General features: G+C 43.0%; 1 long non-coding RNA gene across 1 annotated transcript; it reads right to left on the bottom strand.

Annotated features, from left to right (window-relative positions):
• Positions 1-300: 300 nt before the first annotated feature.
• Positions 301-17,994, bottom strand: LOC109275626 (uncharacterized). Its single transcript, XR_002084269.2, has 3 exons — positions 17,935-17,994; positions 6,050-6,145; positions 301-993 (listed from the first exon to the last, which is right to left on the bottom strand). It is a non-coding gene; the product is annotated as an uncharacterized LOC109275626 (long non-coding RNA).
• Positions 17,995-25,345: the final 7,351 nt, after the last annotated feature.

A 25,345-nucleotide genomic window follows, 5' to 3' on the forward strand; every position in this document is an offset into this window, starting at 1 on the left:
TGACCTTGGCTCAGGTCACGATCTTGCGGTTCCTGAGTTCAAGCCCAGCGTCGGACTCTGCGCTGGCAGCTTGGAGCCTGGAGCCTGGAGCCTGTTTTGAATTCTGTGTGTCTCTCTCTCTGCCCCTCCCCCACTCATGTTCATTCTCTTTCTCTCTCTCTCTCTCTCTCTCTCTCTCTCTCTCTCTCTCTCACACACACACACACACACACACACACACACACACAACACACACACACAACACACACACAAATAAACATTTAAAAAAAGAAAAAAGATAATGCACCCCCAGATCCCTAACTTCCTTGGGACTCTCCTGGTCCTGACCTACCTAACAGAGTTTCTAACACCACGCAGGAGCTTAGAAAGTGGCCCTTCTGCTGGCACATCCCGTAAAGCTTGTGGATGAGGCCCAGAGGCTCCAGATCCCCTTGTGCCGCCCAGCCCTGCATCCTCTCCAACCCCAGGCCCAGGGCGGGGAACAATCAGGTCCACAGTGCCTTTGAAGATGCATTACAATGTACCACGAGGTGTGAGTTAGGGCCCAATGATTCAAATATGCTCTGATTCCAGGAGACAAGACTACCCAAAGAGCGCTGCAGATTTTAGTTCAGCCTACAGAAAGTCCCAAATTTTACTGATGAAGGTTCTAAATTGTGGAGAGAGACTGTTTGCTAGATTCACACATCAGCGGGTTTGAACCAGGCATGAAAACCCAGAAATCAAGAAAAGGGAACCCCAATAAAGTACCACTGGAAAGTCTTCACTCAGCCTGCCTTCAGTAGTCTTTAAAAACAAACGAGAAAGCAAACAAGCATGAAACTTATCTCTCTTGGAGCAGAGGTTACAGCACTTCTCCCAGAAAGGTTTTGAGCGAGGTTTATTTTGGATGGAGCTAAAAAGGCACAGGAATTGCCGCAGGCAGCCTTGAGCCCGGCAGTGTCGGGAGATCAGATCATCTCCCACCGGCTTCGAGGATGGGGATGTGGGAATCTGTAGGAGGCAAACGAAAAGAATGTGTCTGTCAAGTTTCCCTGTCTCAGTGCTTCTGAAATAGGTGGAAATTACAGCTCAAGTCCCTTCACCATGGGAACATCTGGAATATAAGTACTTCTGTGCCTATTAAGAGGACTATTTATAGTTTTCTACGAATGTTAGGGAAAGCAATTATGTAAAATACTACTGTATTATTAGGTATTTGAAAAATACCAGGCTTGCAATTTTAGAACTGCAAAGATCTAAAAGCAATTGAGACTTCTACGATCTGTCTACCCCGAGTCAGAAAGTACTGGCTTATTTTCCCGACGTAGCGAAATCACCAAACACCAGCTAAAGTCTCTGCTGACATGGATAAATGATGTCACCAGGCCTGCCCACCCTGCTGAAGTCATGTTGGTTCTACGCTCACGCCGAGCCAGAGAGAAATATGAACCCGAGTTGCCTCTGGGATTATTTGGAAAATCCCCCTGCATACAAATGTGGCTGCTCAGACGGAGAGAAGGAGGCTGTGCACCCCAGAACGAGTCTCAGCTAAAAGGGGCTTCTGCTCTGTACAACTACGCCTGATGCTGAGACCTTCCGAGGGTTGTTGGCAACTTTCTGACTTCAGTATCTGCGCCTCTTAAGCACTGGCCGCACTGCGATTATGTAAGATCGTCATCTTGGGCTTCAAAGCATATTTTTGTGATCGTTAGAGTCTATGAGCCTGGGACAGCAATATTAAAGGCACCAACACTCGTGAAAAGCCACCAAGGTTTGGCTGCTCCATTGCTTCACTGGCTTTTGGACAAACTTTTGTTGTAGTGTCTTCTCAGGTTTCCCAAGAGTTGATGGCGAGGCAGGAGGAAAGTCAGAGGAGATGTCTGTGCCCGGGCTCTAGTGGGATGGCACTGGTTTTAGCCCTCAATGGTGCTTCATGTGCACTGAGTACTTGGAGACCCAGGGACTGACCTGCCTGCACCTCTGTCTCTTCTGGAAAATCTTTCAGGGACATGAATGATAAGCTTAGAATTATTTCATGCTATAATACCATAGTGAGAGCTGGTTTTTAAAAATTAACTAATGACGTAGGGGCGCCTGGGTGGCTCAGTCAGTTAGGCGTCTGACTCTTGATTTTGACTCAGGTCATGACCTCACGTTTTGTGAGATTGAGCCCCAAGTCAGGCTTCATGATGATAGCGTGGGGCCTGCTTGGGATTCTCTCTCTCGCTCTCCCTCAAAAATCAAGAATTAAACCTAAAAAAATTAACTAATGAAGTAATTCTATTTAATTCTTCCTAAATGAGAACATATACGTGTGTGCGTGTGTATAAATTTATATGTGTGGATGTATATACACATATATGTACGCATACACATTTATATGTTTTGCATTTGCATGATCCTAAAACTTCACCTTTCAGGGCGCTATGGGGGATGATCCAGTAGGTTGGAAAGTATATCAAATGAGAATCATGACATTCTAGATTCTAGTCTGCGCTTTGCATTCATTAGCTGCGATGCTTTTGCAAAGTTCTTGGCTTTTCTAGGCCTTAATTTTATTGGTAAAATCAATGTATGGGGATTCCTGAGATCATTCTTAATGCTGAGTCACTTATTGGTGAGATACACCACATATTTGGCTTCTCTGGGCAACATCTCTGCCAGGCAGGCGGTTCAACCCACAATACGCAGAAAGAAATAAAAAAGCCAGAAACCTCAGGAACAAAGATGGTACGCAAGTACATACATCATGGTATTATTTAAAATTATTTAAAATTATTTAAAAGAGGAAAAGGCTCACATGGTTAACCAAATGATGGACCTCTCATAAAACAGAATAATACAGGGGCGCCTGGGTGGCTCAGTCGGTTAAATGTCCGACTTCAGCTCAGGTCACGATCTCGCGGTCCGTGAGTTCGAGCCCCGCATCAGGCTCTGGGCTGATGGCTCAGAGCCTGGAGCCTGCTTCCGATTCTGTGTCTCCCTCTCTCTCTGACTCTCCCCCGTTCATGCTCTGTCTCTGTCTCAAAAATAAATAAAAAAAACGTTAAAAAAAAAATTAAAAAAAAAAGAGTAATACATAATCATGAAAAGGTGCTAAAAGCATTTAATTATATGCAAAAAAGTTCATCATCTGCTATTAAGTAAAAAGCAGCAGGCTATAAATAGTACACATGGCATATTCCCATTTTTGAAAAATAAAATGTATATATAATCATATGTATGTGTTTTAACAAGAATTTTAAAAACATTAAAATGTTGACAGTGGTATTCCTGAGTTGTGAATGACCATAATAATCTCCTTGCACTTATTTGTACTTCTTGTATTTTCTATTTTTAATTTTTTTTTAAATTTTTTGCTTTTGAGAGAGAGAGAGAGGGAGAGAGAGAATCCCAAGCAGGCTCTGTGCTGTTAGCACAGAGTCTCACACAGGACTCAGACTCACGAACCGTGCGATCATGACCTGAATGGAAATCGAGAGTTGGACACTTAACCAACTGAGCCACCCAGGCGCCCCATGTACTTCCTGTATTTTCACCTAACTTCTGAAATCAGCAAAAGATCATTTTAGTTAAAAAGCCAAGCAAGTAGGGCAAAAGCATTGCTGAAATCACATTGGCAGGTCTGGAGCATCACAAACAGATCTCTAAGTCCTTGATTCTGGGAGTTTTGAGCAGTGGGAGTGGACACACCATGTAAACATGCTTTCCAAACCACCCCAGTGAACAGATTCACCTTGGTGACTGGCTACAGGCACACAGCCCTCAGCACCACGACCCCTGGTCCAGCAGGCCCCAAAATCTGTCTTAGGAATCCCCTGGAAGGTCTTAGCATTCCGGGCATTGAGAAAAACCGGCCTGCCCATTTTTCAGAAACGATGGACCTTTTTAAAAGAAAAACTTACGCTATGATCTAGCTCTTCTTGACTTCTCAACTTACCTTTTTATATCTAAAACACGTGCATTGAGGATCTGACATTTACAGTGTGGTAATTGACTTGAAAATTGTGATCTTTTTCTAAGGAATTGCCAAACCGTCACAAGTCTTAAGGACATTTTTATTCATAACTGGCAACAGTTTTATAACCTTCCAAAAGTTTGCCCTGGAGTTTTGGTCACGTAATAACTGATGTTCAGTTATAGTTCCATGTTCTATTGCATTTGACTAAGAATAGAGGATGTGGAAGAAAAAAAAATCCTGGGTCACAGAGCCTCTGTATTTTATACAGAAAATTCCCACTTATAATTCCTTTTTTTTTTTTTTAACATTTATTTATTTTTGAGAGAGAGAGAGACAACACAAGCAGGAGAGGGGCAGAGGGAGAGGGAGACACAGAATCTGAAGCAGGCTCCAGCCTCAGAGCTGTCAGCACAGAGCCCGACGCGGGGCTCGAACCCACAAACTGAGAGATCATGACCTGAGCAGAAGTTGGACGCCTAACCAACTAAGCCACTGAGGCGCCCCCTGCAACCACCTATAATTCTATTGTTATCAATTACAAAGGCTAAGAAGGGAATATAATAATAAGTAACAATAACTAGCAACTTGTTGAGTGTTTTCTAGTTGTTAAGTCTATTATATGTTTTCTCTTTTGATGAGGTTGCTAATGCAGCCTACCCAATATAACTCACATTATACCCATTTTATAGATGAGGAAATGGAGGTCAGTGAGCTATGGAGCTGAGATCCGACAGAGTATAACTTGAGAACTTCGTAACTAGTCTGTGGCCAGTGGGTTCACATTGGACATAGAGAGAGAAGCTAGGGAACACACTTAGGGGCCACTTGCCAGGAGCCCTCAATATGATGTCAGAGTTCTATGTTTAGGTTTGAAGGCCTCACTGCCTAAGTTAGAATATACATGTGCATATGTGCGTGCACATATACACCTGTATGTTCATGTGTGTATATGGACATTTTCCATCTGACGAATCCAATACCTATGTGTACCCCACTCTTCCCCATAAACCCGGAAGTGATATTTCTAAATCGCTACCATCATAGGTCTATCTGGCTTCCTGGATTTCTTCTCGTCCTGGCGGATGTGTGGCTGATACCACTCCTGTTTTCTGATTTGTCTCTCCAGAGAATGTTCTTGACCAGGGGGCATCTATTTGCTTACTTGGCTGGGCCTCTCACCTCCTCTGTCGGCTCCAACAGAGTCGACCAACCACATGAGGAGGAGAACTTCATTCAGGTGCTCTGTCCACAGCCGGTCCCAGGCTTGCGCACCTCCTGAAAGGGAACAGGATGGGGCAGGGTTTCCAGGGCTACTGCTGGGCGTAGGGATGATTTTGACAAATTTACAAATCAGAGTTTGATTTGGAGCTTCATCTTCTGGACGTTTTGCTACTTTCTTAAACATCCCCATTATAATCAAGACCAATTTTCTTGGGTCGCCTGGGTGACTCAGTCGGTTAAGCATCCAACTTCGGCTCAGGTCATGATCTCACGGTTCGTGGGTTCGAGCCCTTCATGGGACTCTGTGCTGACAGCTCAGAGCCTGGAGCCTGCTTTGGATTTTGTGTGTCTCTTTCTATCCCTCCTCTACTCATGCTTTCTTTCTCTCTCTCAACATAAATAAATTTAAAAATATATTTAAAAAAAATTTTTTTAAAGACCAAGTTCCTAAAGCAACTCAGAACAATGGACAACTCTGACAAACTTATCCCTCTACTGTTGCTTAAGGAAGTGTCTCCTAGGACTTTTAACTAAAAATGTGAACACGAGTGTGCCAGCCTGAGTAGTCTTCTGCACCCTTAGTCTTTGAATTACATAATGAGAAACTGCTAGAAAGAAGAAATTAAATTGAAAAGTAAAACAGTAGAGCCGTGAGAAGAGGAAAAGAGGCACAGGAGAGAGGCTGCCTAAATCCTACTGACTTAATAATGAAATGGAAAAATGTAGGTGTGAAAGAAGGATTACAAAGCTATTAGGAGCTTGGTCATCAGGGCGGCAATTGAACCACTGGCTACAGATGGAGCAGAATTGCACCACAGCAGAAGAAGGAAACCAGAAACTAGAAAATCAAGAACGAAGCTTGGAGATTGCTTATAATGCACTTACCTACACAGATGATTTAATTTCACCTTGAACCACCCAAATCCTCTCTTGCATATTAGGTTCCACTGACTGCCATTGTTTGTGGAATTCTTGTCATCTCTGTGAAAGAGGAACAAAATTACAAAGGCCAAAAGTAATTACATTTTAAATAAACTCAAACCATATTTAACTCTTATCATCCCCCCACTCCCACATTCTACTTCTTCCTTTTAACCTTTAAGGATTAGATGACCACTTGGTTCTTATTTTTGCAAATCAGAAATAGGATTTGAAACATGTAAAACATGGTCATATCCTAAATCAAACAAAAATGCAAATTAAATGTCTTAGAGAAACAGTCTTAGAGAAATACTTTAAGGAAACAGTGTCTGCTATTCAAAACCTCATAATGAAACGGAGTGCCAAGGTCCCAGGCTGGCCTTTCCAAATAAAGCCCAGCTGATGGAAGGGGGGCAAATCCTCCTGGATCCAGGGCTGAGAGAGATGGCATCCTTCATGTGGTATCTCCTCGTGTTCCAGACAATAGATAATGTCTCCTTGTGCCAGAAACGTAAGACCCAACTTTCTGCCTTCCAAACCGGGAGTCGGAACCTTCCCCATTTGGACATATAACATGAGATGGCCAGGGCAGAGAGAAGACAGGGAGGCTTCTTTATAGTAGCATCATAAGTGGGTCTCCCAGTGAGAAGATGATTCCCCAGGAAAAAGTCACCCCAAGGGTCCCCCTTAATAGTAAATTATGGCTTAGTGTATTAAACTGTACCCCAGAGGCCTAAGGGAATTATGGAAACTGCCTGATTTACTTTTACAAAGTGATTTACACCCAGGGGTGTAATCTATCTCAATAAATCTGAAGCCTCTACACAACAGTCCCCTTCTAAGGTAACAACAAAGCAAGGCGATTTCAATTATATAGTTATTTACCACCACTCTGTTCAGCTTCCCTCAGAGTCAACACCGAAGGGAGCAAACTCAAGCGTCTTTAATTTATGCTGTCACATGAAGACCATTTTCTCATGTAATAAAAGAAAATAAAGGGAAATGCAGTACAAGAAGACTCTCTCTCTCCCTCTCTTGTTTTCTCTCTCTCCCTAGGCACACCCCTGAGATGCTTTGAGATTTCTACGCTCTCAGACACTGCCAGGGGCATTTCCAAAGGACAGAAAGCTCTTGTGCCCACAGATGACGGAACAAAGGGTGTCTTAGTTTCAACATGACTGCTCATCATTTCACTTTTACCTGCCCGTCCTTGGGTTCTGCAATTTGCTTCATAATTGAAAGGTGAACTTCAAGTTCAATTAGTAGGACAATTCATTACCTTGCAACCAGAAACGGCAGCTGAAAACCGATTTTAAATAAGATCTGCCTTCTGTGATTTCATGCGGGGAGACTTCGGTTCACAAAACTCTTTTCAAATTTAATATTTATTGGGGGTATTTCCCAAAAGGGCATTTGCTAAGTTGCTGCTGCCAGAGGTTGAAAATATCGCTCAGGTAAAAACAGCTTTATTTATACAACTAGAGACTATTTATGTCACTATTATCGATTGAATGTTCAGCCCATTTTCTTATCAGCTGAGCATCTCCCCAAAATGAAAAGCAGCAATAAGAAGCTGTGGGGACTGAAATATCCATCAAGTTTGACAGAACTAGGTCTGCATTTAGGAAAAGATGCTAGAAGTCTGGGGATTTCTCCCCAAACAGGAACCATCTCCCCTGTATAGTTGATCATCAAAAGCTCTGATCAGATTCAAAATCATAAGACACACTCACTCAGACTGATGCAGACAAATTACGTCTCTTCCTGAAAATGGTTCTGTAAGTCCAAAATTTCAACAAGGATTCTAGCCATTTCAGAGTGCATTGAAAAAAATCTCCTTTTCCTCTCCCTCCCTCCAGTTCTTCTTAATACAAAGAGAACAGCTCGGTGCAAGCCCACAGACTATTCTGGATCTAGAAGTTACCTTGTTTCTCAGCAGGCAGGAGTGAAGTCTGTTGAACTGATTTTTTTCTTTCTTTCTTTCTTTCTTTCTTTCTTTCTTTCTTTCTTTCTTTCATGTTTATTTATTTTGGAGAGCGCACATGAGTGGGGAAGGGGCAGAAAGAGGGGGGGGGACAATATCTGAAGCAGGCTCTGCGCTGACAACAAGAGTGCCCGACGCGGTACTCAAGCCCACGAACTGTGAGATTGTGACCTGCACCGAAATCAAGAGTTGACGCTTAACCGACTGAACCACCCAGGTGCCCCTGAATTGATTTCCAAAACAGAAGCAGCATCCAGCTCTGGGTCTCCCGGTTGGGCTTGCCCCGGCAGCGCGTGCAGGATTCCCATCATGTGAATGATGGGAGCCTGGGCGAGGTGGCCAGTGACCCTCTAGACCAAGGACAGAGGCCACATTTGCAACCCCACTGCCTCCTATCCTGAGCAATCTGTCTCACTTTGGAACCTCGGCTTGAAAACTCATACCCTGTGAAGACTGGGTTTTTCGGTTTGCAAGGTGCTGCTTTTGCTTGATTTGGTTTTGGTCTTGGTAAGAGAAATTCCAGATTCTGTGAAAGATAACCAGTATGAGTTCACAGGCTTTTCAAACACCCACTTCACAGGAAAGGAGAAGCCTCGTGACTTAGGGCTGAATTTTTTAAAAGTTGTGCAGGAAGATTGCTTTGTAAGATACACTGGGCTTTCATCGCAGAGAGGCAATTAGAAAATATAGATTTGTTCATGTGTGGTTTAATTTTATGTTTTAAGAAGAAGTTGGCCACAGAGTGAACAAACTTAGCATTGGGACAGCCGAATGTTACCTGCCTTCTGCTACAATGCAGAAAGTACAGCCTCCATCACTCGGACAGACGTCTAGCCCAAAATGTCTCACCTGAATCTAGTCACCAGGGAAGAGCCAGACAAATCTAGGATGTGGGAGATTCTACAAGACAATTGGTGTGAATGAAAAAGAAATCAAGTAATGGGTGCCTGGGTGGCTGAGTCAGTTAAATGGCTGACTCTTGATTTCGGCTCAGGTCATGGTTTCACGGTCATGAGTTCGAAGCCCACGTTGGGCTCTGTGCTCACAGTGTGGAGCCTGCTTCAGATCCTCTGTCTCCCTCTCTCTGTCCCTCCCCTGCTCACTCTTGCTCTCTCTCAATAATTAATAAACGTTAAAATTTTTTTTTTAATCAAGTAATGTAAAACAGACAAACAAGACAAAACCAAAAGCCAGAGGGACTATTCTAAGTTAAAATTTCTTGAGGCTGCAAGAGACATAACAACCAAAGGCAGTGATGAACCACAGCTATAGGATGAAATTTTTTTAAGTGATAAAAAATAAATTTTATAAGACTCTTGTGGTATTTGAATACAGACTGTACGCCAGATGTTACTAAATTAATGTTAGCTTTCCTCCGTGTGATAATTCTGTTGTGGTATTGGCGGATGTCCCTTGTGGTAGATGGTTGCCGAAGTATTTAGGGGTGAGTGTCACGGTGTCTGAAACTTTCAGATGGTTCCGACAAAGCATACATATATAAAAGAAAAATAATATGCTGTCTAGTGAAGAGGTAAGACAGGCTGTAGTTTTCTTGAAGCATAGAGTATATTGTGAGGCACTCACCTGAGCTGGTTTTCACCTTTGTTCCTGGCAGCAGATATAAAGAATATTTGATGGTTCGATTCATACCTGGGAGCAAATTCAATGTTGCAGCTCTGAGGAACCAGATAAGCAACTTCAGGTGCCAGAAGTGAATTTGTCTCCCTTGGAAATGGGACTCTAACAGTGGCATTATGGACAAATCTATGTGGGGGGTCTTTTAATTTCTCGTTCTGAACTCGGTCCTGTTTCAGAGGACTAGAGGAAGACAGGTTAAGGCTTGTCAAAGTCAAGACCATGGCCTCTGGCTGCTGTGACCATTTCCATTTGAAAACTCTGAAACATCCTCTTACTGTTTTGAGGAGGGATTGGGAGCAGGAGGAAACAACTTATTTTTAGAGTGGCTTTCCATTTCTCACAGGTACCAGACAAGCTTTGGATGTCAGAGCCCAGACAGCTACTGTTCCTGCCCCTTCAGCACAGGCCACCGCGGGGGTGCTGAGCAACGCAGAGGAGAAGGGGCCGGGAATGAGACCCAGTGAGATGTTGCATTGTCGGTGGACCAGACAGGAACAGATCCGGACCACCACCAGGTCTGGGAGAAAAGCACTGGGTTTTAGAAGGCAATCTCGCAAACGTTAATATAAACCCTCTTGCAGTTTATAACGCTGGACGATCACGAACAACCTGATTGGCTACATAAGCATTGGTCCAGCGGAGGACATGCACGTGACTTTGTTTAAAACAACTTAGTGGAGCCATTCTCTAAAAATAATAATAATTTGGTTGAAAATGAATAATCTATGGGGCGCCTGGGGGGGCTCAGTTGGTTGACATCTGACTTCGGCTCAGGTCATGATCTCCCCGTTCTTGAGTTCGAGCCCCACATCAGGCTCTGTGCCGACAACTCAGAGCCTGGAGCTGCTTTGGATTCTGTGTCTCCCTCTCTCTCTGTCTCTCTCTCAAAAATAAATAAATATTAAAAAAAAAGAAAAAAGAAAATGAATAATCTCTAATCACTGTTGGTTTTGTGTTTTTTTCTTTTGTCTTACAAATGTTGGCACATTTTGTGCACAAAAGGGCATTTTTACAAACTTTTATTTCTTTAAGCAATTTGGCCCATCTTTCCAGGATTTCTCCAGTCATTTTCCTCCTTTCTCCCCTCTCCTTTATTGTAATTTATTTTCAACCAGTTATTCTGGCTCTGTGTTGGTTTGTCAGGGCCAAGTTGGAAGCAACCAAAATGTCCAACAATAGGAGTTCAGTTGGAAACATCTCAAAATCTAACAAGAGTGGATTGCTTAAATAAATTACAAAAGGTGTTTCATCTTATGCACAAAAACTTTTCAAATGTGAACGGGTAACTTGTAATATTCAATTTTTCCCGATTCCAAAATTTCACGAACACATTCCTGGATAAGCGAAACAGGTTGGGGGGGAGGGGGAAGCATTTAAACACTGAAATGTTCCGGGTAATTTTGGTTTCTATTTTACCATATTTGGCTTAAAATTATTGTTATTTTTATAAAATCAGCTGGGGTTCGTTACATTAAAAGAGGTCCAGTCAAGCAAAGAGAAGGTAATAATGATGGCAGTATTTCTAGCCATCCAGTGGCTGCTGCTACTGGTGGGTTTCCACCAGGATGATTTTTCTGCTGAGCAGGGTCACTCTGATTTCTTCTCGTTCCTTCTCATGGAGGAGCTGCGGGCAGAGCATCCAGGCAGAAAGGTCCTGCACAAGATAGACGACAGGCTGTACTGACACATCTGGGTGTCTTTGGCTCAGAAACGAGAGGTGATGTCCTAAAGGCAGCAAAGGAGACTGTGGGGAAAAAAGCTGAGATCTGGGTTCTGAGTCTTGGGGTACAATGAGGGGTAGGGAACCAGAAGAGGGAATTTAGATCCACGTTTTGGGGAGGTGGGGGGGTGCGGGGCAGATGTGGCTCAAAAGAAGGAAGAAATTATATTAGTACTTGCATGGGAAGGACACTAATCCTTGGGTTTTCAAACTTATTTCGATTTTTGTTTTTAAAAATCTCAGGAGTAAGCAGAATTAATGAAACAGGTAAGAGCCCATTCTTCTGGTTGGCAGGCCCTGAAGGATCTTGGGGACATGCATGGCCCCTGCCTATTGTGGGAACTACGGGCTTCGTTCTTTTGTTTACTAAACTGTGAAACTGAGGTGTACAGTTGGATTTAATTTTACCTAAAAGAAATAAAAGGATTTACCTGTGTCAGATCATCTCTCAGGCATTATTTAACAAAAATGTTCTATAATGTAATGGACCCTCACGTCTCTTTCTTCAGAATCCTGAGCCTAGCGGTCTCTCATCTGACTTGACTCTCATCTCCCCATCATCCAAGCCAGCCCCTCCTCTTCCCTGAAGGGACTCATTCAATGGCATCATCACCTGCTTCAAATTCAAAGTGTTGACTTTTTCTGCCCTTTGTCCTCTGGCCCCAGGCTCCCTCACTGACGCTGTCCCGGCTCCAAATTCTCTTTCATTACACCTGAGCTTTCCAAGGGCTGAGGTGATGTTTTCTGATTCCAAACAGTATTGGGCACAAAGTAAGTGATTTATGTGTTAAATTGGCTTGGAAACAAGACTACCGGGGAGGAAGAGCAAATGGATAGGAAAGGAAGGCAAGAAAGCAGGACAGAGAAAGAGATCTGTGTGGGAGTTTGACACCTTGAGGAGCTAGTTCATGTTCATCCTCACTTTGACTTTTCTTTACCCTTATTCTCAGCAGGCAGTCAGCATGGCAGGTAAGAAAGTAGGAACTCCTTCAAGACAGCCACTTCCTGGCTACTGCTCTTCTTGAGGGCTTAGTCATAGTATGTGTGTGGAAAAGAAGAGAGAGAGCCTTGGACTGGGAAGGGCAGAGGTTGTTGGCTGCCCCAGTTGTGGTATATCAGGACTTTTTTCACTCCGATGATAGACTCCAATTTAAATAGGCTGACAGTTGAGGAGAACTTAATGGCTCATGAAATTGTGGATCTAGCTTTAGGCATGGCTGAACTCTGTTGCTCAGAAGGACTTGATGTCTTTGGGGCTCTCTCATGGCTCGGCTGCTTACTGGGCTGGCTTCATTCTCGGTCAGATTCTTTCTCTGTAGGATAACCCACTAAGTAGAGTCTACAGTGCACCAAGCTGAAGCTCAGCAGACAGAATTCCCATAGAGGAATCCCAGGGGCTGACTTTCATTGCTTAGGACTGGCTTAAATCTTGGGTCAGGAGCTAGTCAATCACTTATTAACTCCATCTATTCCAGGGGTGGGGTGGGATGGGGTGGGAGGAGTGGTTTCCCAAAGAGAAATTAAAGTGCAGTGGCTGGAAGAAAGGGAAACATATCAAGCAGGTGAAAACATCAGATAGCCACCGCCATATTCCACAGAAGCTAACAATACCCAGGGAGCTGATAAAGCATCAGAGGGGAACAGCATCAGGGGATAGCCTATCGAAGTTCAGAGACCCCCCAGCCTATTCAGAGATCTCTGTGTTCCATCTGGCATAGGACCCAGACCAACTGGATACCCATATGGAAAAAAATGAACCCCAACCTCTATTATCACTCCAACTCACCTTTATGGGATTGTTCAGTCTTGATTCTTAAGGATATCATTTCCCTCTTTTTTTTTTTTTTTTAAATTTTTTTAACGTTTATTTATTTTTGAGACAGAGAGAGACAGAGCATGAACAGGGGAGGGGCAGAGAGAGAGGGAGACACAGAATCAGAAGCAGGCTCCAGGCTCTGAGCCGTCAGCCCAGAGCCCGACGTGGGGCTCGAACTCACAGACCGTGAGATCGTGACCTGAGCTGAAGTCAGACGCTTAACCGACTGAGCCACCCAGGCGCCCCTCATTTCCCTCTTAATGGACAAGAGAGTAAAGGTCCCTCTTCCCACCCTGCCCTCCCCTCCTCCCATCATTTTCAACCTCCTAAGAAAAGATTCTCTTGCAACCACAGGGAGGGGGGAAATCTCAGGAAAGACTTAGAATTATCTTTTTACCAGCATGGAGGTATAATGCCTTAAAGGCAAATTGAATTTTAGTTCAAGAAAATAAAACGGGGGCTCCTGGGTGGCTCAGTCGGTTAAGCATCCGACTTCGGCTCAGGTCATGATCTCACGGTTGGTGGGTTCCAGCCCCATGTCGGGCTCTGTGCTGACAGCTCAGAGCCTGGATCCTGCTTCGGACTCTGTGTCTCCTCCTCTCTCTGCCCCTCCCATGTTCATGCTCTATCTGTCTCTGTCTCTGTCCCTCAATAATAAATAAACGTTTTAAAAAAAGAAAAAAAGAAATGTGTCCTTCATTTTATTTGTGGAGGAAAATTCATGCCTGCCATGTTGCTTATTTATGGTGTCTGAAAATATTTTTCCCCAAAGAACTCTAATTCAATAAGCATGTGCTTTATTTTCTCAAAACCAAACATTCTCTCTTAGTCTATTTTTTACAGTTTATTTATTTATTTTTTGAGAGAGAGAGAGAGAGACAGCATCAGCTGGGGGGGGGCAGAGAGAGGAGACAGAGAATCCCAAATGGGCCCTGCACGATCAGCACAGAGCCCGACATGAGGCTCCATCTCACAAACCGTGAGATTATGACCTGAACAGAGATCGAGTCGGACGCTTAATCACTTAACCAACTGAGCCACCCAGGCGCCCATTTCTTAGTCCCTCTAAAGTAAAGCCCAAGGGTGAGGAAATCTTGAAAGGCCCACTCTCTAGGTGAGCGTGTTGCTCAAAAATCACAGGTCAACAACTCTAGAAACAGACCTACCCCGTATATGGTCGGTAGATCTTTAACCAAGGTGCCAAGTCAGTCCAATGGTGAAAGGTCTTTTTAACAAATGTTGCTGAAAAGCAGACATCATCTGGAAAAATATGAACCCCAACCTCCACCTCGCTCCACAAATATAAATTAATCTGTGCTGAATTACAGACCTGAACATAAAATCCAGACTATGAGCTAATGGAAGAAAATATAGAACTCCATCTTTATGATCTTGTGGTGGGCAAAGATTTCTCAGATAGAACCCAGAAACCATTAATCATCAAAGAACAAAGGCAATAACTTAGACATTATCAAGAGTAGGAATTTCTGCTCATCAAAAGACATTGCTAAGAAACTGAACGTAGGAGCCTGCACAGGCTGGGGGAAATATATGCAGCACAAAAATCTGACAAAGGACTTGAACCCGGAATATATAAAGAACTCAAAGGATTTACAAATGAACAGTAAAGGGATGAACAACCCAGTTTTAAAATGTGCAAGACTTGGAGCGCCTGGGTGGCTCAGCTGGTTAAGCATCCGACCTCTGCTCAGGTCACAATCTCACAGTTTGTGAGTTTAAGCCCCACATCAGGCTCACTGCTGCTAGCATTGAGCGGGCTTCGGTTCTTCTGTCTCTCTCTCTCTCTGCCCCTCCCCTGCTCTTGTTCTCTCTCTCACTCTCTCTCTCTCTTTCTCTTGCTCTCAAAAATAAATAAACATTAAAAAATAAATACCGGCGCCTGGGTGGCTCAGTCAATTAAGCGTCCAACTTCGGCTCAGGTCATGATCTCGCAGTTCGTGGGTTCGAGCCCTGCATTGGGCTCTGCGCTGACAGCTCAGAGCCTGGAGCCTGCTTCGGATTCTGTGTGTGTGTGTCTCTCTCTCTGCCCCTCACCCACTCGTGCTCTTTCTCTCAAAAATAAACATTAAAAAAATTTTTTGAAAATAAACAAATAAAATGTGCAAGACTTGAATAGACATGTCACAAATGAAGATACGCTAATGACCACGAAGGCAAAATTCAACAAGGGCAAGAAGGCACACTTCCTTCTGTCTTTTGAAAGCCTTCCCCATGTGGCTTGCTGGTTGGATTTGCTGGTGGGACACAGAAGTCAGAGGGGTTGGTCTTTGAATCCTTGTTACATCTGGGACAGAAGAAGGGTGAAATCGGTCATTCGTTGGGCACATATTCTTCTGTTCCATGGCTATCTTCAGATGGGCTGAACATCTTTAGATGTGGGTATCCCCCACACCTGTCCCTGTCCTCCAAGTCTGTCAGGGTATACAGAAAGGGAGACAATGCAGTCACTGGCTTCCCTCCTGGTCTGACGCAGGGTCCTCCCTGGTCCCACACCTCAACCACTCCACATGTTTGGTAGCTACCTAATACATATGTGTCCCCAAGTTCCTATAGACCAAAGACAGCTGTCTCCTCAGCAAGGAACGTTTGGGGATTAGCACAGGCTAAGCCCCGCAGGCACTTATCCGAGGGCTAAGAGCTCACCGCCATTTCCATTTCTGCCCTCCCGTCCTCTTCAGCCAAGGAGTCCGAACCTGTGTTAAGTGGACTCTCAGGGAATGTGGTATAAACAGCAATAAACACGATCCCTCCTGGGCCTTCCTCAAGGAGCTTGCTGTCTACCGCGGGACAGAGAGCAAGATGACAACACAACCATTTAGCAAAGGCAGCGTATATGGGGGCGGATGTCACTGGGTGGCCGATACTCTGGCCTGGTCTTCAAGGAGAGATGGACAATGAGAGGGAGAGAGGAAATCCATCTGGCTGGTAGCAGAACTCATGTGCGGGCTGAGACGCAAAGGAGGGGGGAGGGTGGGAGGGCGAGAGAGACAAAGAGAGAGAATGTACAAAGCAGGGTGGGGTGAGAAAGGCACCGAGTGAGTGACAGAGGCATCTGGACAGGCGGGGCGCTAGCAAAACTAATCAAACCCTGGCCTGAGACCCAGGAGAATGACTATGGCACGGTGAGTGCCAGGGCCTTGCCAAAAATGTCTACCTCACCCCGAACACCGGGTCCCTGCAGGTCAAGTGTGAGTGGTAACACAAGATGACTGTTTACAGTTGTTAGGGGTGTGGGTTTTGTTCAGATGATCTTACTCATCTCAATTGCTGGCACACAGATAACTTTCATTAAGATATTATAGCTTTATTGATGCTCTTCCCCAACTAATTTTGTTTTTCCTCTTTTAGAGATAGCACCTCCTTCCTTCCTTCCTTCCGTCCTTCCTTCCTTCTTCTTCCTTCCTTCCTTTTCTTCCTTCCTTCCTTCCCTCCTCCCTCCCTCCTTCCCTTCTTTTTTCTTTTCTTTTCTCTCCCTTTTCTTCCTTCCTTCCTTCCTCCCTCCCTCCTTTTTCTTTCCTTCCTTCCTTCCTTCCTTCCTTCCTTCCTTCCTTCCTTCCTTCTTCTTTCTTTCTTTCTTTCTTTCTTTCTTTCTTTCTTTCTTTCTTTCTTTCTTTCTTTCTTTCTTTCTTTCTTTCTTTCTTTCTTTCTTTCTTTTTCTTTCTTTCATATTCCCCTGTTTTTGGAGTGTTTTCATGAAGGTCAGTTCACTGGAGCCTCACAGCATCTCTTTCTTAAAGAGGGAGCCTGCGGTTCCGGGAGGCCGGGTGAGCCGCCCACAGGTCACACGATTAGGAAAGGCAGAGATTAGGACCCGGACCTTCTGTTCTCTACACTGTCTGAGATTAAGACCTCAATCTGCTCAGGCCTTGGACCTGGGTCATGGTCTTCTGTTTTCCTTTGATGTGAACTTGCTGATAATTTCTCCATGCTGAATTGTGTTCCGCAGCCAACACCGAGGGTGCTAGTGCTCTGTCGTAAAGCCGTAACAGCTCTATTTGATAAGACCGCCCGTAATTTATTGCTGCTTTAACCTCTCGGTTGCTCGGGCAACCGGTATCCTGCATTCAGACTTGGACTATTTTAGTTAAGTCTAAAAATTTATGACCTTACAACTGCTCAGCCCATCGCTTTGCTCATGTCCTGCCCCTATGAGTCACGCTGACCCCCTAAGAATTGCCTAGAACTCTAAATCAACTAAGGGCTGTGGCGTGGGTGCATGTGAAGAGCTGGGACCAAGGCAGCCTGACTCATGCACCTGGAGCGGCCTGCCACCTCCTTGCCGAGCTCGTGGGCCAGGACAGAGGCTCATTCCGCACTGATCTTTCAAGGGCCTGCCCTTTACAGCAGGATCACAGTTTACGGCAGATTAGGCAAACTCATTTCACAATAGCTAGGCTGGCACACGGTTAATTCTGTAACAGAAAAAGGAGGCCAATGCCATGGGTGAAGAAACACGCACGCAAACAAACCCACTGCGTAAAGTCATCCTGGGAGTTGGTTTTGGCTTCGTCCTCTCCCTCACTGCGGGTGGGACACACCATGTCCTTTGGCTTTTTCGTCTTCTTTATTTAACTGTCCCTTCTCTCCCAACACCCCTTGGCTGGACAACTGTGCTAACTTCTGATCTTCCAGCCTCGGCCCCATCCTGGCACACCATTCACGGAACCGACCTTTATTCGCGATCTGCTCTGTCCTCCCCGCCGGGGACATTGCATAGGTCACAGGCCCCTAGAAGAGAGATACAAATGAGCAAATAATGGCAATGCATTAGACCGGAAGCTCCAAGGACAGGGACCATGTGGGTCGTATTTTTTGTGCCTAGAATTTGTTGAATGCAGAAATGAACAATTTTTGAGAGTTACAAAGTAAACACATGTTCAAAGAGCTATGAAAATCTTCCGAAGACAAGAACTGACTGAGTTGGCAGAGGAAAGGCTGGGCCAAGTAGAGGACAGGGGACACTGCAAGGAAGTGACACTGAGCAGGCTGGTCACAACTTCTGCCTCCTCCAAAGGCCTTCCTGGCCATTCCAGTCCTTGGGGACTCTTCTCTTCAGAACTGGGCACTTTACAATATTTTGGCACTTCATATTCCTAATGGCATTGTTTTCTTTTTCACACGACATGTCATGTGTCCCTAATTAGACTACAGTCTCTTTGAGGGAATACAATTTATTTCCTATATGCATCGACCACATATTCCTAACTTCTTAATAGGATGTATTCTACATTGGGAATGACTTTCTGTACAATTTATTGACTCATAAGACAAAAGGAATGCTTCCCTTTAAATATCAGTTTCTCTGGGACCTGTAATTGTCAATTTATAAACCTTTAATTACCTGTTAGAGTCTGGGATGGGATCAGAAAGAAATTTAAAGGGTCAAGTATCGTTACCAATTGTGGATCAATTAGAAATGCAAATAAACTATCTTTGGGTAAGTCAAAGGAACACCATTACTTGATTTACTCAACACTTTGATTTCAAAAATACGCTGCCCCCATTAAAAAACAAATAATTTTAGATAGGTTTTAATATGCATGAATACATTATTTGTCAGTTTTTTAGCAAGCAATATATCACTGAGATCTCATGAATATAAATATAGCAACTGACCCCAGTTAGCTGGCATAGAAACCACTTTTGAGAATTTAACTCTCAGAGGACTCTGTTCTTAGCATTTGTGGGTGCCCACATTTTTTTTTAACAGTTCCAAAATAATTTACTTTTGTTTTATTCTCAATGTAATTATTAAAAGACTCGGGTGATTTCAATATGTGGTATTTAAAATCCAACTTAAAGGGAATTAAAAAATTAGAACTCATAAGATTTAAATCTTAAAACTTAGTTATCATGTGTCTGTTTATAAAAGAAGAGATCCCCCCCCCCCCTTTCTTTAGTCATCTCAACTTAAGTAGACTATTGCACAAATGCAACAGTGGCATCCTGTGGCTTGGCCTGTGAATGACAAGTGCGTATCACAGTTGTGGCCTTGGCGGGGGAGGGGGGGGATGGTTTGTATTTGTGGCTACACAGAAGTACAGAATCAGTACAAAGAACATGACAATGCCAGCAGAAAAAACAACCATTCGTTATTTTTAAAGACCTAAAATCATTATAAATGAATCTTCATGGTCTTTTATCTTTATTTCATGAGGATGAAGTATATATATAATTTAAAACTGAACTGAAAATAAAGCTACAGAAATTTGCTTATTGGGTTTTTTTAAAGCTTATTTTTGGAGGGGGAATCAACATGGAGTTTCCCTCTGTAATTTATATACAGGGAGTATGCCATTATTTCTCTCATGATGCTATCACAACATCCTATAATGGACAGATGAAATGGTGAGTTTGTCTTTCTCAGATTTTAGAAAAGGAAAAGAAAAGAGGGAGCACACGTGACAAATTATAATTCCTACGTTAAGTGTGGGAAATGGAGTAGAAGAATCCAGACCAACCATTAACAACTGCCAACTTTTACCCCCCAGAAACAAAATGCAAGTAAATCTTTGGTGTTCTTTGATTGACACACTCAGTGGCTTTTCTCTCTAACCCCAAATGACATCACTGTCATAGCTTACTGTAGAAGCTTCTAGCTTCTCACCTTTTTTGGTTTTTTTTGCATTTTTAACGTCTTCATCAATAATATATAATGTTGCTTTTATTTAAGATTTTATGTAAATAGGATTATGGTGTTCATATTCTACAAGTTTTTGCTCTCAAGATGTAATCGAACTCTCATAAATGCTCTTGAGTGAAAAAATTTATAGAATATGAATACCATAATGCTATGTATGTAATTTTTTAAATAAGAAAAAATATGTAATTAAGGCATTTGGGTTTACACTTTGGAAAATTACCTGTTCTCATTTTTCTCCCACTTCCCTATTGGGGTGTTTCCATTCTCTTATTTATTTAGGTGTTTTCTCCATTAGATATAAATTCTATGGTAAAATAAACATATTTATTGATTCTTTTGTTATGGATCCTGCAAATGTCTTCTCCAAGTTTTTTTTTTTTTTTTAAGTATTATTATATCTAATTTTGATTATGGTATATTTCGTTCTAAAGATGTTTTCAGGTCCAAGGGGGGGGCTCTATGTCAGTTCTTGCTCTTAGCTGCAAGCAATAGAATCCCGTCCGACTGGTTTAAGCAGAAAAGAAATTTACGAGACAGTAAGAAGCTCACACAACGTTTGGGGGTGATGGGAAAAGATCCCTCAGCCTCAATGAAAGAACACCCCTAGAACAAACTAGCTCTTTCAGGAATCCGCCACCTTTCCAGCACCGCCTCTGCCCCTCCACGCCTCCAGGCAGCCAGCCGGCTTCCTCACTTCCGCCCGAGGCCTCCGGTGGCGTCTGATTGGCCGGCCTGAGTCACATGCTCCACTCTAGCCGGGAAGCAGTCTGGGGAAATACTGCTTACCTTGAGAAAGGAGGTCTGCGGGTGTAGGAACTAGCGTAGGGTGCCCTGGATAGCCAGAAGGTCCGGGCGGATTCACGGCTAGCATTTTCACTCTAGGTTGTAAAGATGTTCTCCTGCACGTTCCAGTAGTTTCTGTGTTGCAGGTTTTCGTGTAGAGATCTTTAATTCCACCCCACCCCTCAATCTGTTTTTGCATAATTGGCCTAGGAATCTAAAGAAGCGCCGATGCTTCCATTCTTTTCTCACTCATCTGTACTTTAACCTCTATCCTGTTCCACTTTCCTGCATGCACACGGATTTGCGGTGGGCTCTCTATTCTGTCCTCCTGCCCAGACCACTGTATTTTAACTTCTGCAACTTGAATGCCTTGATATCTGCAGGGCGACTCCTCGGCTCTCATTGTTCTTTTTCAAAACGATTTTTTTTTTCATAATTTCAATTTTCATATGAATTTTATAATCGATTTCGAAACTCAAACAAATTCTGCAGGGTTTTGTTTGGAATGTAGTTAAATTTAGGGGTAATTAGGCATAACTGACATTTTAGTGCTTTTTACCCATTACTCAGATCTTCTTTTATATCCTTAATAAAATTTTGTAATTTTTCCCCCTTCTTCGACATTTTACATGATGTGTATTCCTTAGGTACTTTTTTTTAATTTTTATTTATTTGAGAGAGAGGGAGAGAGCGAGAGGGAGAGAGCGAGAGAGAGAGAGAGAGAGAGAGAGAGCGAGCGAGCAGGGGAGGGGCAGAAAGGGAAGGAGACATAGAATTCCAAGCAGCTCCAGGCTCTGAGCTGTCAGCACAGAGCCCTACTCAGAGCTGCAACCCACTAACTGGGAGATCATGACCAGAGAGATCATGACCTGAGCCAAAGTCAGATGCTTCACCAACCAAGCCACCCAAGCGCCTCTGTATTCCTTAGGTTCTTTACAGTTTTTGCTGCTATTGTGAATTGACAGATTTCTTTCAATTTTATTTTTTTTAATTTGTTGCTGAAATATAAGCAAAAAAACACCGAATTTTATATTGCTCTTGTAACCAGCAACCTTACTGAATTCTTTTCATCGCTTCCAATAGTTTATCTGTTGATGTCTATGCATTTTCTACGCCTAAAAGTAGCTTTTCATTTCCTTTCCACACTGCACACATTCTTTTCCTCCCTCTCTCCCTTCCATCCTTCCTTCCTTCTTAATGCATTAGCTAGTCTTCCTGTATAATGTTGAGTTGTGGCAGCGATAATTGCCCTTCTTGCCTTGTTCTTGCTTTTAATGGGAAGATTCCAGAAGTATGTGATGTAACTGCTCTAGGTTTTTGGTAAAAACCCTTTATCAGAGTAAGGAAGTTCCCTTCTATTTCTAGTTTTTCCTAAGAGTTTTTCTTTTAGATAAGAGTGTGTATTAAATTTATAGAACCAGATATGTTATATTATTTATTTTTAATCCGAAACACATGGTGAACTTTCACTGATGGATTTTTCTGATGTTCTCACAATCCTGGGATAAACCCAAACTAGTAATGATCATGTAAAAAATACACTGGTTGGATTTAATTTGCTAATATTTATTTAAGTCTTTTAGTCTACATTTATAAGTGATATTACTCTACATTTTTTTCCCCCTGTACAGGCATACCTCAGAGCTACTGCGGATGTGGTCCCAGACCACCACAATAAAGCATGTATCACAATAAAGTGAGTCAAGTGAATTTTTTAGTTTCCCAGCACATGTAAGTTATGTTTACACTATACTGTAGCCTGTTAAGTGTGAAATAGCGTGTCTAAAAAAAAAAAAGTCATACCTTTATTAAAAAACACTTTATCGCTAAAATATGCTAACCACCACCTGAGCCTTCAGCGAGTTATAATCACTGATCACAGATCATTATTGTAACAAATACAATAAGGAGAATGTTTGAAATACCAAGAAAATTGCCAAAATGCGACACAGAGACAGGAAGTGAGCAAATGCTGTTGAAAAAAATATCGCCAATAGACTTGCTCAACCCAGGCTTGCCATAAACCTTCAATCTGTAAAACAAAACAAAACAAAAACAAACAAACAAAACAAATGCAATATCTATGAAGTGCAATAAAATGAGGTATGCCTGCACTTGTACTATCCTGGTTTCATTTTGGTGTCAAACCCATACTAGCTTTATAAATTAAGTAGCCTGCTACCCTTTTCTATTTTCTGTAATAGCTTCTGTAAGATGGAGATTACCTTCTCCTTGAAGGTGTGGTAAAATTCACTAATAAAGTCGTCTAAGACTAGTTAGTGTCTTTTCTGGGAGGTGGTTGGGAGGTATGAACATTTGACTGTCAAATCACTTTTTTTTAATGCTAAACTAGTTTCATTCGGTTTTCCTATTTCTTCAGTTTCAGAAAGATACTTTTTCTAGAAAATCAGCAATTTCATCTGTATTTCCAAATTTATTGACATAAAATTGTACAACAGATTCCCTTATGATTTTTTTTTTCATTTCTGTTGATCTGGGATATGTTTTTTTTTTTCCTATTCCTAATGTAATCCATTCATTCTGATTGCTGCATAATATTCTATTGTATAGACATCCACAATTTATTTATTCAAGTATCAGTTGATGGATATTTGGGTTGTTTCCATTCTTCACCATTATGAATAATGCTACTATGAATGTAAGCGGACAAGTTTTTGTAGACATGTTTTCATTTTGGGTGGCATATACCGAGGGGTGTAAATTCCATTTAAACTTGAAAATCAAGGAAAGTGTTACATACTAGCAGCATGCAGGGAAATACTGGTAAAGATGTCAGTCTGCTTTTCTGCCACTGATCATAAGAATAAAGTTGGTTGAGGGGCACCTGGGTGGCTCAGTAAGTTAAGCATCCGACTCTTGGTTTCCACTCAGGTCATAATCTCACAGTCGTGGGATTAAACCCCACGTTGGGTTCTGTGCTGGCAGCTCAGAGTCTGCTTGGGATTCTCTTTCTCGCTCACTCCCTGCCCCTCCCCCCTCTCAAAATAAACAAATAAACTTTAAAAAGAAAAAAGAATAAGGTTGGTTGAGTAACCAACTTCTGCTCCACACTTCCCCTGCCTTCTGCCAGCATTTCAGTCAGTTGAGATTCTTGTCTTGCCCAGGTGACCATGACCTACAGTCTTGAGGAATGTGAATCCTTGGTGATTCCGCCCATATGGAGTTGATTAGTCCTTTGTTAACCTCAACCACAGGGCAGGCAGTACGAACAGACACCCTAAGGAGTATGCCCCCAGCTTCCATGAACACTGTTCTTTGTGCAGTAGCTCTCCTTAGCTGCCCTGGATAGGCAGCACCAGCCCTCCAGTGATCACCATGACCTCTCTTTTTCTCTCATGCTTTCATGGCTTCAGGACATTGAAATGCCAGGTAGCAGTCTTAGCTCCAATTCAGGGGAACTGGTGACGGATCCCCTGGTGGAAGATCAAGAGACTCTCCGGCTGTGTGGATTGTGACCTGTGTGTGCTATGGTGCTGGGGTAAAAACCAGACACGCGGAGCACAGCCGCAGCTCTTTCTAGCATCCGCTGGTCTTCTAACAGTTCCATTCCTATTTTTCTGAGGTATATACCCAAAAGGATCGGAAACAGATGTCACATACACACACGCGTATACACATGTTTGCAGCAGCCAAAAGGTGGGAACAACCCCAAGGTCCACCAGTGGGCGAAAGGATAAACAAATGTGGTACGTGCCTAGAGTGGCATACCGGTCAGCCTACGGAAAGGAAGGAAGCATCGATACGCGTTACAGTGTGGATGAACCTCAAAACTGCAATGCTAAGTGAAAGCAGCCACCACACAAATCATCACTTATTAGATGATTTCATTGATGTGACATACCCAGAAGAGGTTAGGTCCACAGAAGCAGGCAGCAGAGGGTGGTTGCCAGGGGCTGGGGAGAGGAAGGATTGAGGAACAACCACTTACTGGGAAAGAGGTTTCTTTGGGGGGTAACGAAAATGTTTTGCAGACGGAGATGGTGGCTGCACGACATTGTGAATATACTAAATGCCACTGAACTATTCGCTTTAAAAAGGTTAATTTTATGTTGTGTGAATTTCACGTCAGTAAAAACAAACAAACAAACAAAGCCCTCTATGGTCGTATAATCATTGCTCACTTAGATTATTCCCAAGCTATATTTCCTCTCACGGATGATCATTTCTTTGCCACCCCCAGCCCCCCAACTCTATCTTTTATGGATACTCCTTTGAATAAATGTAGGTTTGGAGCTGCTAAGAATTTCAGGATAAATGTTTCAGATCAGATACAAAGATATTTGGAAACAGAAACAAAAGGAAACAGATTGAGTTAGCATTCCTCTTTGATGTTACCTATGTCATAGATACACCTTTGAGACGGCTGTGTTTTTATCGATTTTACAGAAAATAAGTTTGGTTCGTCATAAAATCATTATTTCTCATATGCTTGGAGCCCTAAGAGACACGTGTCACTATGCAGAATCCCTTGATGTAATAATTGATTTAAAGGAAAAATAACAACCTAAATTTTAGATGGTTACACTTGGTCCATTTGGAGAGATTCAGCTCTGTTGGTGGGAGCCACGCCCCCCTCCCCAGGAAAGCTAGGCGCCCTCTTCATAGCGAGCCCCCCTTAAGGATCATAACACAGA

Source organism: Panthera pardus, unplaced genomic scaffold (assembly GCF_024362965.1).
Source record: "Panthera pardus isolate Hobbes unplaced genomic scaffold, ASM2436296v1 HiC_scaffold_15, whole genome shotgun sequence".
Classification (NCBI taxonomy): domain Eukaryota; kingdom Metazoa; phylum Chordata; class Mammalia; order Carnivora; family Felidae; genus Panthera; species Panthera pardus.